The following is a 19,874-nucleotide window of genomic DNA, read 5'->3' as shown; positions in this document are numbered from 1 at the left end:
CTGGTACCTCCACACAGCAACAATACGGTTGTAAATTCATTCTTCTCAGGCGGACTCTCGGGATGAAGAATGTCTTGGTTTCACTCCAATTCTGTGAGCTCTGGCGTTGCTGATGAGGCATCTGCAGACTCTTCAACAGATGGGGCTGAAGACGACTGAAGGGATTTGTCTGTGTGGCACTGTGAACCTTCTGCTATACAGCTGGTCCACCATGGGCTTCACAGCAGAAAATTCATGAGGCGTTTACCAAGACTCTGGGCAGTGTTGCTAAGACACCAGTCAAGCTAATTCTTGATGGCTTCATGAAGATGACAGCCCTGCACTAGAGTGTCCTCCAGAAGGTTTAGCCACTGCTCTGCTTGAAAATTGGCCAGCTCCTGCCTGAAATGTATCACTCAGTACAGCACCATTGGTAAAAAAGTGATCAAGCTCTTAAGATATACAAGTCTGCAATTGTTATGATGGTCCTGACACTCTGGGTCCAAAACCATGTTGAAGAGTGCATTGCTCCTTTGCCTGTGCATTGCTTCTTTTCACGGGCTTCTGTGCACACAGGCTTTACAGAGCTCTAGTCTGATCCAGTGGCAAGGTGGTCTAAGATCTCTAGATGCTCGGCTTTGATGCAGGAGAATTAATACTCACACATTAATGGGCACACGGGTAGGTGCTGCCCGGCATGCAAGTGTAGTTGGTAGCATCATTACGCTGTGCTGTTCCACCTGCTGATAACACCCTATAGCATCGTCTGTGGAATTTGTTGCCACGAGCGGCGGTGGAGGCCAAGTCATTGGGTGTATTTAAGGCAGAGTTAGATAGGTTCCTGATTAGCCAGGGCATCAACGGGTATGGGATGAAAGCAGGGGAGTGGGGATGATTGGATGAAGTGGATCAGCCCAGGATTGAATGGCGGAGCAGACTCGACAGGCCGAATGGCCTACTTCTGCTCCCATGTCTTATGGTCTTATGGTCTTATTCCTGCTAATGTCACCACCCTGCACCTTCTTTCTTACTGGTAGCATTATCTGGTAACATCACTCTTCTAGTAACATTGCACCACACCATATCTCCTGGTAGCCCCATAGCATTGCACTACTCCTACCAGTACCTCTACAAAGCAAATTATTGTGAATGGTATTAGTTTTCAGGGTAATGGGGAGCTGCAGCAGAAGCAATAACTGCAACTATCTACCATAGATCTTAAGGTATTTCAGAGTCAGAATTAGATTTATTATCACTAACATATGACATGAACTTGGTTGTGGTACTATGCAAATACATAAAAATCTAGAAATTACAAAACATCAATAAATAAAAGGAATAAGGTGGTTGAATTTGTGAGCTCATGAACTGTTCAGAAATCTGATGGGGAAGGGAGAAAAAGTGCTCCTAAATCAGTGATGGTGGGTCTTCGAGCTCCCACACCTTCTCCCTGATGGTAGTAATAAAAAGAAGACATGCCCTGAATGGCAAGGGTCCTAAATAATGGATAGGGCCTTCTTGAGGCACTGCCTCTTGAAGAAATCCTTGATGTTGAGGAGGGCTGTGCTTGTGATAGAACTGATTGAGCCTCTTCAGGAAACTGTGCATTGCTTCCACTCTAGTTTGTGATGCAACCAGTCAGAATGCTCTTGACTGTATATCTATATACATTTGTACAAGGTACTGTTGACAAATCTCCTCAAACTCCTAATGAAGTTAAGCCAGAGTCTTGCCTTCTTCCTGACTACATCGATGGCTTGGGCCCAGGATAGATCCTCTGAGCTGTTAACGTCCAGGAACTTGAATCTTCTCACTCTTTCCACTGCTGACTCCTCAAGGAGGATTAGTATTCATGTATGGTTACGTGACCATTAACCTTGAACTTGAAATAAACCTCAATCCCAATTGACCTGATTTGGATTCCACGCTTTTATTTTTAATGTTGCCCTCCATTGTGATCCTTCATGTATATTCTTCAGTTCAAAATAATCTCTGACCTGTATTTACAATTTGTTAAGGAATTGATTCGTATTTCCTTTCTTGTAACCCAGGATTAAAACCTTCCGAAAGTGCATAGATTCATCTGTGACCTTCTGCAGTTAATGTTTTCCTAAGCTCTTGCTGTTTTATGACTATTTTATTACATTCATTAAATATTGACAGTCCCTTCTCCTAAGTCAACTGCAAGAGCATTGACTAGTTTATTGGAAGTTTTTCAAAGTGACTTGATCTATAGAAATAGAAATTGCAGTTTCAACTTGCAGCAAGTTCATAGATTTTATAGGTATTCCAAAGTGAAGTCAGCAATAATTGATCTATTGCTCAGATACTCTGTGCATTTGATTAACCTCTGAAGTTATATATTAAGAATGAACTGTCAGTAAACTCTCTGCCTTTCTGGTTCAAGGGAGAAAACTGAGTACAAAACACTTGATGGTGGAGTAAATGAAACAGACTTTACTAATACTTTACACATCAGGCCCACCTACTTACCTACCTTCTGAAACTCCATAGAACTGTCTCAAAATTACATTTCTTTACACATTATGTTTTGCCTTTATCAAATGTACAATCAAATGAGCTTAAACCATGAATTTATTCCCAAATCTCATTAGAACAACCTATTGGTGTGAACATGAGAGCAATTTATGACAAACCATGAAAAGATGGGCTTTTTAGTGATCATGTTTTAAAGCATAACCCACCCATGTTTATTTCTCAAGCCACTATACTTAACATCATCATTCATGGCTGACTCTCTTTCTATCACTTATTTCTTTACTCAAATCCATTTCATGCACAGCACTCAATGCATTAAAAGTAGAAGGCATGTTACACGTTCCCTCTGTGACACCTGAAAATCATCATGATGCTTATTGGTGCTCCGAGATATCAGACAGTGTGAAAGGAGGGAGGAGAAGATGGCGGCGTGACGCAGTGCGCGCGGCTGTTCCGGATGAGTATCGATATGTGTTAACTAGGGGGCCGTGCACACTCCGGATTTGATAGAGACAGCCGTGAGAAGCGCAGAGGAACATCTGGAGTAACTTCTGAAATGCCTGCTTCGCTGCCGCTGCTACTGTGCGATCGAGAATCTCCGGAGATGAAGGCCCCTAATCCTTGGCTTTGCGTATCGCCTGTTCCCGGGGCCGGGGTCGAAGCACTCGGCAGAGATGGTGCTCGGTGCTCGGTGTTGAATAGGTGGTTGGAGGCTCGGAGTTTTTCGGACGGACTCGGGGTCAGACTGTGGTCGGATGCTTCCAGGATGCTGCACCGGCAAGTTCTTGGTGCTGGAGGTTTACCATCTGCGTGAGATGATGGGACTTTCGAGAGATTTTGAGACTTTTACTGTGCCATGGTCTGTTCTTATCAAATTACGGTATTGCTTTGCACTGTTGTGACTATATGTTATAATTATGTGGTTTTTGTTAGTTTTTAAGTCAGTTTATCATGTGTTTTCGTGATATCATTCTGGTAAAACATTTTTTTATCATTTCCTAATGCATGCATTATTAAATGACAATAAAAGGGGACTGCATGTCCTCAGAATCATAATAATAATTAACCTTCAACTCCTCAAGGTATTCAATGGATGAGCCTTCAGTGCAACCTCGAATTTATAGTCACTCATCTCTTTAATTCTCTGGTCACACCACCACTCTGATCTTCTTGAGTTTGGCATTTGACACTCCTCCAATCCAGTGCAACAGAAACTTGTGCAGAAGTGTCTCACCTTTCTGTCACGTGTTTCAGAAACTCTGAAGTCAACACATTTAACAGTCAACTCATCTGTTTCCTTACCTGATGCATCCCCACCCTGTTTCACCTTCCAGGATCATCATTTTTGTCAATTAAACTTCCCCAACTTCTATCCTACCACAGGCTGTATATTTTATCTTCTCCTTTTTTAATTATATTATTTTTAGACAAAATTCTATCTTGAAGTGCAAAACCCACATACAATGCATTTGGGTGAATCAGTGAAACAACTAACAGAGTTGCTATCTCACATTCCAGTGACCCAGGCTCAGTCCTGACCATTGTATGCACTGAATTTGCATTGTTCTCTTTCAGACTATGTAGGTTCCCTTCCACACATTGAAGGCATGCCAATAGTGTAGGTGAATGGTAGAATGCAGAGAGAGCTGGTGGAAAGCTACAGGGTAAATTAAAGGAGGAATGGGATACTTCTGTGAACAGGCAGAGTCTCTATCAAAATGGCCACTTTTTAAGTCATGAGGAAATATTGTATATGGTATCACTTTATTGAAGTTTCACAATGCAGAGGTGATGAATTCACCTTATGTCCCCGCCAATATTTACTCTCCCGTCTCCATCACAGAACAGATTATTTGCCACTATCCCATTGCTGTTTGTGAGAGCTTTGCATTTACAAATTGATTGTAATGTGTGCCTCACTCCAACACCGACTCCACTTCGGAAAGACAGCTGGCTGTAGAATGCTCTGGGATGGTCGGAGGCCATGAAAGGTACATTGCTCTTCATTAGAAACGCTCAGGAGTGTGGAGGAGATGAGCGAGGAAAGCTGAAGAGTGCCCTAAAATGAATATCATAAAACATAGAACATACAGCACAGCACAGTACAGGCCCTTCGGCCCACAATGCTGTGCCAGACTTTTAACCTAATCAAAGATCAATCTAACATTTCCTTCTCACAAGGCCCTCCATTTTTCTTTCATCCATGAGCTTATCTAAGAGTCTCTTAAACCACCCTGATGTATCTGCCTCTACCACTACCCCTGGCAGCACAGGTAGCAAGAATACTCGAGCTAGGGATAGCAAGAGATGATGGGTGTGAGGAAGTGTGGAGGGTAGCGATCAGAATCTCATACCAACTACAAACAAGGCTATGTCATACAGTGTCTTGAGTTTATTCTGCCATTCAATTTAGATCATGGCTGATTCTGTGCATCAAGTCCATTCTCCTCACTGATCCCTACCCTCTCATCTTCCCCGCTGGTCTCCCTGCCCCCATCCAGAAATTCTGCAATCTCAATGACTGAGCATCCAGGGAAACAAATCTGAATAAAGTAAATTTTCCTTGTCTCAATCCTCAGTGACTGGTCACTTATCCTGTGGCATTGGAACCTAGTTCCGAATTCCTTAGCTGTAGAAAACAACCACTCATCTTGTGAATTCTTGAAGCATTACAAAGCTATGCGAAACGAGATAGGAAATAAATGGGGCCCTGATGGAGATTTTGCATTTTTGTTGGCCATAGGCTGTAATGAGCTTGTCGGGCTTGTGCGGGAAGCTGGAGAGCATTGGGCTCTGAGGTTTTTAGAGCACCTGAATTTGTTAATTGTTGTTTAACGAGAGTTGTTAATCATTTAGAATGTCTTGTGTTTTTCTCAAGCGATTCACTCTTTGCAATGCGGTCTCCTGGTGTTGTCTACTTAAACTTGTTAAGTTTATTTTGAAAAACTTAGGGATTCTGTGTTACTTGTATTATTTAAGCGGATGCCTGATTAGCACTGATCGTGGGACCCTAGTTTTAAGAATGTTACGTGTCACTTAACCAAGCCATCAATGTTCTGTTGGAACTCTTATGAATAAACTCTGGTTGTCATCCCTATATTGGTGTCTCTCTTTCCTCCGTACTTAGTAACAACATTGCCAGCGCACATTGTGACGGAGGCAAAGCACCAAGTAAACTGGTGGATAACTAAAATTGTTCCTTTACTTGAGACGGGCAACAGCAGTACGCCAGAAAACTACTAACTAGTGAGCCCTACTTAGATCTGTGATAGGGAATATTGTAGAAAATATTAAGGAACAGCATTCAAATTCATTTGGATCAGGAAGGCACCATAGCTTTGTGAGGGGAATATCCTCTTTCACTAATTTGATAGTTTATTGATGAATTAACCAAGAAGATTTGTGAAAAAAGGCAGCAAATGTTGTCTATATTACCTTTATGAAGGCATTTCAGAAGATCTCACCTGGCCCAGTAGATTAAGAAATAAGATTCAAGGCAAGCTGACTAATTGTATCTTAAATTGACTTGGTGATATGAGGCAAAGGGTAATTGTAGAAGGATATTTTTGTTTGATAGGAAGTCTGTGACTAGTGGTATACAAAAGGGATCAATAATGTGTTTGTGATACATGGTAAAGTTTCGGATGTGAATGTAGGAGGAATAATTATTAGATATGCAGATTATATGAAAGCTTATTTAGTTAGAGATACCGCTCAGTATCAAGCCTATCTGGTCCAATGAGCCTGGGGCAATTACACCCATGTGACTAATTAACCTGCTAACGTGTTGCCTTTGGCATGTGGGAGGAAAGCAAAGTATCTTGAGGAAACTCACACAGTTACAGGGAGAATTTCCTTACAGGCAGCGGCAGAATTGAACCCACATCACTGTAAGTTGGTGATATTATAGTCAGTGAGGAAGTTACCTAAGGCTACAACAGATAGAAATCAGTTGGAAAGTTGGGTGTTTCATTTGCAAATGGAATTTGAACCTGTCAAGTCAAGGTGATGCACTTTGGATGTCAAATAGAGGTAGGACATATACAATAACTGGTAGTGCACTAAGGAATATTGATAAGCAAATGTACTTCGGGCTCGAAATCTGTAATTCACTGAAAGATAGATGCAGATAGATTGGATGGTAAAGACGCATACTTGGCTTTCTAAGTTGGGGCATCAAATATAAGAGTTGGGACACTAAATTACTATTTTGGGAAAAACCGGTTCGGACATACTTGGAGTATTGTGTACACTTCTGGTCCCCACATTATATGAAGAATGTTGTAACTCTGGAGAGAGTGAAGAGAAGATTCACCTGAATGTTTCCTGGATTGGAGGACTTCAGTTATGGGATGGGATTTGATAAGCTGTGTTTGATTTCCCTGGATCAAAGAAAGCTGAAGAGTGATCTGATTAAAGTATAAAAGACTTTCAGAGGCATGGATATAATAAATAGACAATGGTAGAGCTGTCAAAAACAAGAACATATCATCTTATGGTGAGGTGTAGGAGATTTAAAGGGTATATTAGAAGAAACTTTTTACTAAAAGGGTGATTGATAGCTGTCAGAGAAGGTGATGGAATCAGAAACAATTACTACATTCAAATGCCGCTAAAGTGTTACTTCAAAGCATAGAAGAGGACAGTAGACATGAGATCCAGCAGATGCAGGGTATCTTGAACAACATGCACAACTGCTGGAAAAAGTCAGCAAGGTAGAGAGCATCCATGGAGGGGAATAAGCAGTCAATGTTTCGAGTGGAGACCCTTCGTCGGGACTGGAAAGGACGTGGTTAGAAATCAGAATAAAGTGGTGGGGGAGGGGAAGGATTACAATTTAGCAGGTGATAGTTAAGACCAGGTGAGTGAGAAGATTGGTGATTGGTGGAAGGGGGAGGATGAAGTAAGAAGCTGGGAGATGATAGGTAGAAGAAGTAAAAGGCTGAAGAAGAAGGAATCTGATAGGAAAGGACAATGCACCATGGAAAAAAGGAAAGGAGGAGGAAAACCAGAGAGAGATGATGGGCAGGTGAGGAGAAGAAAAACAGTAAGAGGGTAACTAGAAAGGGGAATAGAAAAAGAGAAGGGAGGTGAAGGCAGTTATTAATGGAAGTTAGAGAAATCATCCTATCAGGTTGGAGGCTACCCAGATGGAGTGAAGTATTGCTCTTCCAACCTGAGTTTTGTCTCATTGTGGCAGTAGAGGAGGTCATGAATGGACATGCCGGTGTGAGAATGGGAAGTTGAATTGAAATGGGTAGCCACCGGGAGAGCTTGACTTTTGCAGTGGACAGAGCAAAGATGTGCAAAAGATGGTCCCCCACTCTGCACCAGGACTCACTGGTTATACCAGGAACACCCAACCGACTCGCAAGTGAAGCATTGCCTCTCCTGGAAGAACTATTTGGGCCTTGAATAGTGGTGAGGGAGAAGATGTGGGGCAGGTGCAGCACTTGTCATGCTTGCAGGGATAAGTGCCAGGAGGTTTGTCTAGGTTCCTCTGAAACATGTCTAAATCATTGAATGTAAACCATGAATAGCTGATCCAGTGACATCCTGCTCAGGACAACCTGCCCAGTAAGTAAGTTTATTCGCAGTCTTTTATCATTGATCTCAGCTCTCATCTCTGGACTCTAATGTGTAGACTGCCTTTACTCTATCTCTCAGAGTGGGCAACCTCCTCATCCCACCCAGGGATTGATCTAATGAATCTACACTGCACTGACTCTAATGCAAGCCTATCCTTCTTTATGTGAAAACACCAAACATTTTGCACAGTATTCAACAATATCAGGAGGACTTCCTTAACTTTTATTCCAACCCCTTGCAGTATAGACCAACAAATCACTTGCTTTCCTAATTGCTTGCTGTATCTGTGTCTTTATTCATTTCAATGTCACGTTTCTCACTGTATGATCTTCCAATCAATGTGCATAACTTCACATTTCCCCACTCTGTACTCTATTGTCACATTGCACTCTCTTAATGCGCATTTATCCCTTTGCAGACTCTCAGCTCGATAGCCAGCTCAGCTTTCTTTCATCAACAACCTTGATACAATCTGCCATTTCATCTAAATAATTTAATAAAAATTGAATACCTCATGGGCCTGAACTAATCCCTTGTGGTACCCTACCAATGAATCCACCAATATGAATACAGCCCACTTACTTCTAATCGCAGGCCAGGATTTTTTTTTAACTGTGTTTCCTATGTGGAACTGTTGATATTTGTCATCCTAATTACTAGATAGTTTCAGCACTTTTGGCCAAGATCCTCCAGCCATTTCCCAGTTGAGTTCCCCATGGAGGTCATTGGCACAGCCGGATGATGCTGAGTTTCCTCAGTAATTATGTTGGGAGATCTGCTCTTGGATGCTCTGTTAGTAAGCCTGGCATGTTTCACAAGCCCATTCTTCAGGCTCCAGAGAAGAAAAGGAAGAGCAGCCCACGTTTATTAATGATATATGTATCATATGTTGCTTATATAACATGGTGTTCAAAGCTCAAAGTAAACCTATATATACACACAACCTTGAGATTCATTTTCTTGAGGGCATACTCAATAAATCCATAACAGAATGAATGAAAGTTTAGATTAGATTAGATAATGAGGACATGCAGTCCTCTTTTATTGTCATTTAGTAATGCATGCATTAAGAAATGATACAATGTTTCACCAGAATAATATCACAGACACATGACAAACCGACTGAAAAACTGACAAAAACCACATAATTATAACATATAGTTACAACAGTGCAAAGCAATACCGTAATTTGATAAAGAACAGACCATGGCACGGTAAAAAGTCTCAAAGTCTCTCGAAAGTCCCATCATCTCACGTAGACGGTGAACCTCCAGCGCCGTAAACTTGCCGATGCAGCATCCTGGAAGCATTCGACCACAGTCCGACTCCGAGTCCGTCCGAAAACTCTGAGCCTCCAACCAGCTCTCCGACACTGAGCACCATCTCTGCCAAGTGATTCGACCCCGTTCCCGGCAACAGGCAATAGGCAAAGCCGAGGATTTGGGGCCCTCCCCTCCGGAGATTCTCGATCGCATAGTAGCAGCAGCAGCGAAACAGGCATTTCAGAAGTTTCTCCAGGTGTTCCTCCGTGCTTCTCACGGCTGTCGCCATCAAATCAGGATTGTGCACGGCCCCCTAGTTAACACATACGATATCATTCGGAACGGCTGCGCGCGCTGCGTCGCGCCACTATCTTCACCTCGCTGTTCACATTGTCACTGCACCAACTTGGTGAAAAAAGACAACAAATGATGCAAATTCAAAAGTAAACAAATAATAATAATAATAATAAATAAATAAGCGAGCAATAAATATTCAGAACATGGATGAAGAATCCTTGAAAGTGAGTGTATACGTTGTGGGAACATTTCAATGATAGGGCAAGTGAAGTTGAGTATAGTTAAGTGCATTCCTCTTTGAAGACTGATAAGCTTCTTCAGTAAATTTGAAAATATAATTTATATTTTATTAATGTTATCAACTATCTGAAGAGGCTTTTGTGTACCTTTAGCTGATCTTCCTTTTTAAGCTGTACAAACTCTTAAATTTAGATTGTGGGAGTAAATCAGCAAGTGTCGATCTATTGTTCCAGCTTTTGATAATTTGTTCTCACAATCTAACCTATTATTTTTGAATACTTATTGCTGCTTCCTCAAATGTTATCTACTGCATCTTACTCAAATCTAATCCTCTCCTGTGTTCTTAGTTAGCTACGGATAGATCCACTTTTCTCCAGCTGCTTTCAATTTTGCAAACTACAGCACATTCACTGAGAATATTGAAACATACCTTTACATGAATGCCCATTGGTTATCTATTGATAGAAGAAAATAGTAACAATTATATTTTATATATTGCATTTAGCAGTAAATCTGCTCGTTTTTAATAATGCAATATATTGAGGGAAGTAATTAACTTTTGTCTTCTCTCTTCCTGTTTGATTAAAACATAATCTTGGTTGCCTCACTAAAGGTTAACTCATTTTCATAAGATATCCAACAGCTCTTCATGTTAAGCTAACCACAAGATGAAATTATGGCAGTTCCAAAGGCAGATTTCAATTAACAGCAGGGTGAAACTCATCCTGCATCTTAGTTTGCCCCAGAACATCTTTGTTTCTCCCTGTTGACGAACACAGGTTTGCTCTTTCACCAGTAAACCATCCTAACTGCCAAAAAGCAAATTAGAGGCTTAGTACCTGCAGGCTGATCAATGTGGTATCAAATAGTCCCAAGTGTCATAAAATCCTGCTGAGGCAAAGGGCTTCTGTTTGTGTGTTGGGTTGGGGAGAGAAGGCAAGAATTTTAAACAGCGCTGAGAAGCATTCAGATTAAAAGTTTATTAAGACTTTATTTAAACAGCTGTGGATGAGTGTGTCCCCACAAAATCATTCAGGGTTTACGCCATTCAGAAGTCCGGAATGAACAATGAAATCCAGAACTTGCTGAGAGCCAGATCAGAGGCATTCAAGTCCGGAGATCAAGAATGCTACAAGAAGTGCAGGTGTGATCTCTGCACCAAGTGGAGATCTACCTGCATCTTCTGGTCTAGACTGAAATCAACGAGGGATGCTTGACAGATGTCGCAGGGTTTGAATATCATAACCTCCTACCTCCTAATCTTGCGACATAGGGGGCAGCAGAGTTTCGCTTCCAGATGAGCTCAAAGCCTCCTACGCTCACTTTGATCACCAGAACAGGGAGGAACCATCATTCACCCCATGTCTCCTGATAATCCTTTGGTCTCAGTATCTGAAGATGGCACATGGGCTGCCTTCAAGAGAGTGAAACCAAGGAAAGTATTCAGTCCAGACAGAGTTTCTGGCCGAGTACTAAAGACCTGTGCTGACCAACTGGCTGGTGCATTCACAGATATCTTCAACCTCTCGCTCCGGTAGTGTGTGGTACCCACCTGCTAAAAGTAGGCTTCAAACATACCGGTGTCCAAGAAGAGAGTGGTAACCTGTCCCAATCACTATTGCCCAGTAGCACTTACATCCACAGTGATGAAGTATTTTGAGAGGCTGGTGTTGAAATATATCAGCTCCTGTCGGAGTCCTGACTTTGATCCGCTCTATTTCACCTATTGAATCAACAGGTCTACAGCAGATGCCATCATATTGGCTCTTTACACAATCCTAGAACATCTAGACAGCTACGGTACATAAGTCAGGATGCTCTTTCTTGATTACAGCTCAGCACTTAATACCATAATACCCTCAAAACTAATCAGTAAACTCTAAGACCTGGGCCTTAATACCCCCTTGTGCAATTGGATCCTGGACTTGTCAGTTCGGATTGGCAAAAACATCTCCTCCACAACCTCCATCAGCACAGCTGCGCCACAGGGATGCGTATTTAGCCCCTATGTACACTTGTGACTGTGTAGCTAAGTACAGCTCCAACATAATATACAGTGCCTATAAAAAATATTCACCCCCCCCCCAGAAGTTTTCATGTTTTATTGTTTTACAACATTGAATCACAGTGGATTTAATTTGGCTTTTTTGAATCTGATCAACAGAAAAAGACTCTTTCATATCAAAGTGAAAACAGATTTCTACAAAGTGATCTATATTAATCACAAATATGAAACACAAAATAATTGATTGTGTAAGTATTCACCCCCTTCAAGTCAGTATTTAGTAGATGTACCTTTGGCAATTATAGCCTTGAGTCTGTGTGGATAGGTCAGCTTTGCAAGTCTGGATACTGTAGTTTTTCCCCCATTCTTCTTTATAAAACTGTTCAAGCCCAGTCAGAATGCATGGGGATCTTGAGCAAACAGTCCTTTTCAAGCCCAACAACAAATTCTCAATTGTATTGAGGTCTGAAATCTGACTTGGCCACTCCAGGACATTAACTTTGTTGTTTTTAAGCCATTCCTGTGTAGCTTTGGCTTTATGCTTGGGGTCAATATCCTGCTAAAAAAACAAATCGTCTCCCAAGTTGCAGTTCTCTTGCACACTGCATCAAGTTTTCCTTCAAGATTTCCCTGTATTTTGCTGCATTCATTTTACCTTCTATCTTCACAAGCCTTCCAGGGCCTGCTGCAGTGAAGCATCCCCACAGCATGATGCAGCCACCACCATGCTTCACGGTGGGGATGGTGTGTCTTTGATGATGTGTGGTGTTCGGCTTACACCAAACATTGCATTTAGTCTGGTGGCCAAAAAGCTCAATTTGGGTTTCATCAAACCATAGAAATTTCTTCCAGCTGACTTCAGAGTCTCCCACATTCCTTCTGGCAAACTCTAGCCAAGATCTCATGTGAGTTTTTTTCAACACTGGCTTTCTCTTTCCCACTCTCCCATAACAATATGACTAGTGAAGTACCCAGGCAACAGTTTTTGAATGTGCAGTCTCTCCCATCTCAGCTTTTGAAACTTGTAACTCCAGCAGAATTATCATAGGTCTCTTGGTGGCCTCCCTCACTAGTCCTCTACTTGCATGGTCACTCAGTTTTTGAGGACAGTCTGCTCTTGGCAGATTTACAGCTGTGCCATATTCTCTCCATTTCTTGATGATTTGACTTAACTGTACTCCGATGACATTCAGTGATTTGGGACTTGTATCCATCTCCTGACTTGAGTGTTTCAATGACCTTTTCACAGAGTTGCTTGGAGTGTTCTTTTGTCTTCATGCTGTGGTTTTTGCCAGGATACTGACTCACCAGCAGTTGGACCCTCCAGATACAGGTGTATTTTTACTACAATCAATTTAAACTCCTTGGCTGCACACAGTGATGTCCACATAACAAATTATGTGACTTCTAAAACCAATTGGCTGCACCAGTGATGATTTGGTGAGTCGTATTGAAGGGGAGTGAATACTTATAAAATCAATTATTTTCTGTTTTATATTTGTAATTAATTTAGATCACTTTGTAGAGATCTGTTTTCACTTTGACACGAAAGAGTCTTTTTCTGTTGATCAGTGTCAACAAAGCCAAATTAAATCCATTGTGATTCAATGTTTTAAAACATAAAACTTCCAAGGAGGGTGAATACTTTTTATAGGAACTGTACAAGTTTGCTGATGACAGCACTGTTGTGGGCTGTGTCAAAGGTGGTGATGAATCAGCATACAAGATTCAAAGTTTGGCTGAGTGGTGTAGTAACAACAACCTCTCACTCGATGTCAATAAGACCAAGGAACTGGTTGTGGACTTCAGGAGAGGAAAACCAGAGCTCCATAAGCCACTAATCAACGGAGGATTGGAGGTGGAGAGAGTCAGTAACTTTAAATTCCCGGGTGTTACTATCGCAGAGGACCTGTCCTGGACCCATTATTTCATATAATTGCAAAGAAAGCACGGCAGTGCCCCTGCTTCCTCCGGAGTGTGCAGAGCTTCGGCATGTCATCAGAAACCTTGGCAAACTTTCACAGATGTGTGGTGTAAAGTGTGCTGACTGGCTGCATTATGGTCTGGTATGGGAACACCAATTTCCTTTGAGCAGAAAATCCTACAGAAGGTAGTGTATTTGGCCCAGTACATTTCAGGTTAAACACTCCCAACCATTGAGCACATCTACATGAAATGCTGCCATAGAAAAACAGCATCCATCATCAAAGATCCTCACCACCCAGGCCATGCTCTTTTCTTGCTGTTGTCATCAGGTAGAAGATACAAGAGCCTCAGGACTTGCATCACAACGTTCAAGAACAGTCACTGCCCCTCAGCCATTAGGTTCTTGAACAAAAGGGGATAACTATTGTACACTCATTCTACTTCTGGTGTTCCCACAACCAATGGCCTCACTTTAAAGACTCTTTATCTTGTTATTTCATGCTCATTATTTATTGCTGTTTATTTATATTTGCATTTGTGCGGATGGTTGTTTATTCATCTTGTTTACAGTTATTGTTCTATAGATCTGCTAAATATGCCTGCAGGAAGTGTCTTGGGGTTGTACGTCTCGGGGATGCGAAAGTCTCTGGATGGTTGCTATACACGAATGCTCCGGATGGCTCTTGATGTGAGTTGACAACAGCACATGATGAACATCAAGCTCTATAACAACCTACCGATGCATACCACTAAAATCAGGCGAGAAGACTGCAACTAGCGGGGCACTGTCTATGCCAGCCCGAGCTACCTGCCAGCCTAGTCATCATATGGGAGCCCAAGCACGGGAGGATGAACCCTGGGCCCCCTCCCAAGACTATGGTCAACACGCTCCTAGAAGACAGTGGCGCGGCTAATGTAGATGAACTGAACACACTGATGAGGGAGAGGGAGAGGTGGAGAGTCCGTCATTGTGCCCGACGCCTGCCCCCTAGGCCTGAGTTGACAGAGTAGTAGTAGTAATTGTATGTGGTGACGTGTATGTACTCTGATAATAAATTTTACTTTGAACTTTGAGTTTGGATGGCTGATTTCTTTCGGGGCGTTCTGAACAAGGAACGGTTCTTGCCAGGAATGCCAGTTAGAAAATTATACAGAATCTCTGCCAGCACACATAAAAGTTGCTGGTGAACGCAGCAGGCCAGCTGTACCTCTTCCTAGAGATGCTGCTTGGCCTGCATTCACCAGCAACTTTTATGTGTGTTGCTTGAAATTCCAGCATCTGCAGATTCCCTCCTGTTGCAGAATCTCTGCCATACTCTCTGTTCACTTTCCATCAATCTACAACAATGAGCATCAAATCCGAGCTAGAGAAACTGCTGAGCTTCAGAGCTTCCTGGGCTGGGATACTGTGAATAGCACTCCCTGGCATCTCCCCTCGTGTTCTAGCTCACTGGATTTGAATTTCATGCTTTCTCCGCAGGGGAGCCAGGTTAAAATGACACTGAAAATGAGATTTTTTTCTTTCTCTTTCTCTCTCTCTCTCTCTCAATAACTCTCACTCACATGGTTTTAAAATGAATTGCGTTTTAACCCTTCTCATTTTTGGAGTGCAACTGCTTAATCTTTTTTGAGTGTAATGTTTATAGATTATTTTAACTCAATTTAAAGCAGTCAACTACGGGGGCACTAATAACTTCACACATGTTTTCAATGAGCCTTACCCTTTCTAAATCGTCTTTGGGATGATCTGTCAGGTGGGGTAATAGAGCTGGATACACGAGGGACAGCTGGCTACGAATGCTGCAATTTGTCTCTTTACTCTTGCTCACCACATAACAGAACACGCTTTGTACCAAGCTTCACATTATGCAGGTAGTGAATTAGTGCCTCAGGAGTGAGCAATCTGCTGTTCCACTGCAGGTAAGCAAAACAAATATCCTCTCCGGACCTTTACAATATATTTGAATTCAGCCGTACTCTTATAACATCCCTAAGGCTAAATTGTGACTAGCCTATCAAGAGAACCAAAAACAAATTAAATCATCAAATCAAATAGTAAAGCAGTACTAGCACCCTCAGAACCCCCTTCAGAAGAGGAAAAGCAAGGAAGTAAGCATATTAGGTTGCAGGGAGGGGAGGGGTGGGGAGTGGGGAGTACTGAGGGAATGCCTGTCATAGAGTGCTCCCAGATTACTCCCAGAGTCCTCTAATATGGTACAAAACTTCAGTCTACTGGGCTGTCATCCCAATAAGCCTGTGTTTGTGATAGCCATGGAACCTATATCAGACAAGTCAAAAGATTGAAGAGATACAACCAAAACTTCTAAATTCAACATCAGCATCTTTTCTCACAGCAACTTCCTGAGCATCAAGGCTTCAAGTACACTCAGGCCCAGTGGATAGTTCTGCATCAGATTCCTAAAACAATTGATTTCCTTTGGGTGCTCTGACAGTCCAAATTCATGCAGGTTGGTCGGTTATTGATCATGGTAAGTCATAGTCATAGTCATACTTTATTGATCCCGGGGGAAATTGGTTTTCGTTACAGTTGCACCATAAATAATAAATAGTAATAAAACCATAAATAGTTAAATAGTAACATGTAAATTATGCCAGGAAATTATGAAATAAGTCCAGGACCAGCCTATTGGCTCAGGGTGTCTGACCCTCCAAGGGAGGAGTTGTAAAGTTTGATGGCCACAGGCAGGAATGACTTCCTATGACGCTCTGTTTTGCATCTCGGTGGAATGAGTCTCTGGCTGAATGTACTCCTGTGCCCACCCAGTACATTATGTAGTGGATGGGAGACATTGACCAAGATGGCATGCAACTTGGACAGCATCCTCTTTTCAGACACCACCGTGAGAAAGTCCAGTTCCATCCCCACAACATCATTGGCCTTACGAATGAGTTTGTTGATTCTGTTGGTGTCTGCTACCCTCAGCCTGCTGCCCCAGCACACAACAGCAAACATGATAGCACTGGCCTCCATAGACTCGTAGAACATCCTCAGCATTGTCCGGCAGATGTTAAAGGACCTCAGTCTCCTCAGGAAATAGAGACGGCTCTGACACTTCTTGTAGACAGCCTCAGTGCCACCAATGTATAGAAGTAAGTAGTGAATATAGGAGAACTGATGGGAAATTTGGAAAGAATAAAATGGGACCGGAACAGGATAAATGAATGTTTGATGGTGCAGACTGAGTGGTTGAAAGTTTTTTTTTTATGCTTTTTGATTCTGTGATCCTAACTTCAGGTATTATAGAAGCAGGAGAAAAATTAGAATCAACACACACAAAATGCTGGAGGAACTCAGCAGGTCAGGCAGCATCTATGGAAAATAATAAACAGTTGACATTTCAGACCAAAACCCTTCTTCAGGACTGAGAAGGAAGGGGGAAGATGTCAGAATAAAAAGCTGGGGGGGAGGGGAGAGATGATAGCCAGAGGGTGATATGTGAAGTCAGGTGGGTGGGCAAGGTCAAGGGCTGGAGAAGAAAGCACGTGACAGGAGAGAAGAGTGGACAATAGGAGAAAGGGAAGCAGAAGGGACCCAGGGGAAATAATATGCAGGTGAGAGGAAGTGAAAGGTCAAAGTGGGAAATAGATGGAGGGGTAGGCGAAGACATTTGTTCACCAGAAGGAGAAATCAATATTCCTGCCATCAGGTTTGTGGAAAAATTAATAACCTCCTACAGAGTACGAAGATCAGAATGAGAAAACATCTAATTCAGTAAAGGAGGTATTAAATTACACAGATTATCAGAGCTGCAGCATAAATTTCTCAAACAAGGTCAGGAATAGTTTCTTCATAATCCTGTTTCCAAGAAGGAAGCAGAGGGAGTATTGACAGGATGTTAAGAATGATGTTTCTGTTATCAATAAAAGGGATACATGTATTGAAAGAGGATTGAAAATATCTGGCTGGATATGATGAATAGAGAGGAAGGTTGTTTTTATTTATTAGAGTTCCAAACAGTGAGATGGTTGAGCAAATCGGTTGGCACATTACAAAGAAGTGTAATAAAAATTAAGTTGCATGATTAGGAGGCTTTAATTATCTCAGTGCAGACTGGAAAAATCACAGTATGCCCTGATGCAGCCCTTCAGCTTTCAAGCGAATGGTGAACACAGCATTTTACAGTTTGTGTTAATTAGGTCGGAACATATCAGTGACAAGCATGTATGCGGAGTGATAGTGAAGAAAAGGTGAATGCAGGGTAAGAGCTAAGAGACATTCGGGGAAGAGAGAGTTTGGATACAACTTGGCATATTATTTTCAAAGCGGAAGGAAGATTACCCAAAGTTAATCTGCCCTGGAAATAAAAATTTAAACATTATAGTAAAAAAAATGCAGCCTTGTGGCAAATATCAGCAGTAAGAGTAAGTTAAAACCAAGAAGTTTAATCCAAGTGCAGAAGGCAAAAAAAATATGAGAAAGGATGAAAAGGCAATGTTGAACTTTGAAACAATTTATATACAAAACAAAATAGAAGAGAATAATGGGAGAAAAATGGGCTATTATTAAAGTTCTTAAAGAAAATGTTCCTGCAAAGATAGAAGGCAAAACTGAGCATGAGTCTTCAGAGAGGATCCGGATGATGTGAGGGTTACAAAGAAAGAGAATAAATTTATGGACACTAAATGTAGGACATATGCAGCAGGCCAGGATGTAGCTGTGAAAGATAAACAGTTACTGTTTCAAGTTGATGACCTTTCATGCAGAAGGTGAAATCTCATTGGCTTGACCTGATGTGTTACCCCACACTTTTCTAATTTTATTTTAGACTTTCAGTACCTGCTTTTTTTTTGCTCTACACGTTTATAGACAGAATTGTAAAAGGGAAAACGTTAAAAGGATCATTGGTAGGGAGGGTCAACAGGCAAGCCTGCTAAAGGAGCAGGGGTTGAAGTAATAGAGGCACAGGACTAAATTTCTGATCTCAAAACTGGATTGCAGAGCAGGGGAGGGTTGCTAACGTTAAGCTGTTCTCAGAGAGGGCAATAATCAAGAAACCACAGGTTTACCGATCAAACATTGGTGGAACAATTGTCACTGCAAATCATCAATAGGAGCAAGATAAGCTTATATTCAGAAGGTGTGAGTTAAAAATAAGAACCAGTGTATATTCAGTCAAATTAATTAGACTGTACCTTCTTAATGCCACTTCACAGAGAGTCGATCAAAGTACCACAGTTGATGCCAGCGGAGAATTTTACGAGGCATTTCACAAAGTCCTACCACAGAGACACATTGAAAAGGTGGAAGCTCTTGGATTTATGGAGTATCAGCTCAGTAAAAGGAAGCAAAGGATACTGGCAGATGCGCAAGAACAGTTTCACTGGTTTAATTTGCAGCTGGTGTTAACACAGCTAAAACTTCAGTAACACAATCTGACCACGAGCAACTGGGCTTTTCATTCTAATACAGAATTACAGCCGCTCAAAGGCTTCCTGTTTGACACCTGAGAAAATGACCTCCATGACATTCAAAGTTCTTGTTAGGTTTAAAATAGATGATTACGTGACACCATTGCTTGTACAATTTCTAACAGGATTACTAGCATATCAACATTGTGGACTTGATTCAAGTATTAAATAGCACAAACGTAAATACTACACTGTAACTTTCCAATAAAATAATGGGCACGTTTTGCTTTAAGGATTGCAGCTTACCCCACAAGTCTTCATTATGTTAACAACATCTCCAAAGCCAGGGTGTACTGATAAATTTAAAAGGCAAAGATCAATACGTTTGAGAAGGAAGATCTGTGGGGCTGAGAGTAGTCAATCACACTGTACTGATCCCAAAGGAAGTGTGCAATGGTAATATATGGTTAATAACCCAAGAGGGACTCCACATCCATCTAGATTGGAAACTGTTGTCAGATGTTGCTTCTGATTAAGAGGCAAGTTTTGGCGGTGAATACTGTTGCCTGAACTAGACGTGATTGTTTAGTTCTGTTTATTTCATTGACTGAAAATGGACTAATCCAGGAAAGAAAGATAGAAACATAGAAAACCTACCGCATAATACAGGCCCTTCAGCCCACAAAGCTGTGCCGAACATATCAATA

The 19,874-nt window shown here is 41.7% G+C and overlaps 1 protein-coding gene across 5 annotated transcripts in view; it reads right to left on the bottom strand.

Annotated features, from left to right (window-relative positions):
- The window catches only part of slc8a3 (solute carrier family 8 member 3), a 518,329-nt gene that overhangs the window by 177,696 nt on the left and 320,759 nt on the right, over nt 1-19,874 (bottom strand). The window contains exon 1 of one of the 5 annotated variants that reach the window (XM_063052172.1): nt 18,952-19,042. The exons of 3 other annotated variants lie outside the window; for them this stretch is intronic. The gene's annotated coding sequence lies outside the window, so the exon portion shown is untranslated. Of the gene's footprint in view, nt 1-18,951; nt 19,043-19,874 lie in introns of those variants that run through there. One more of the 5 variants, XM_063052152.1, reaches the window with a different exon arrangement.

This window comes from Mobula hypostoma, chromosome 1, assembly GCF_963921235.1.
Source record: "Mobula hypostoma chromosome 1, sMobHyp1.1, whole genome shotgun sequence".
NCBI classification, from domain to species: domain Eukaryota; kingdom Metazoa; phylum Chordata; class Chondrichthyes; order Myliobatiformes; family Myliobatidae; genus Mobula; species Mobula hypostoma.
The sequence above is the reverse complement of the archived record's forward strand: the minus strand, read 5'-3'. Positions and strand labels throughout refer to the sequence as shown.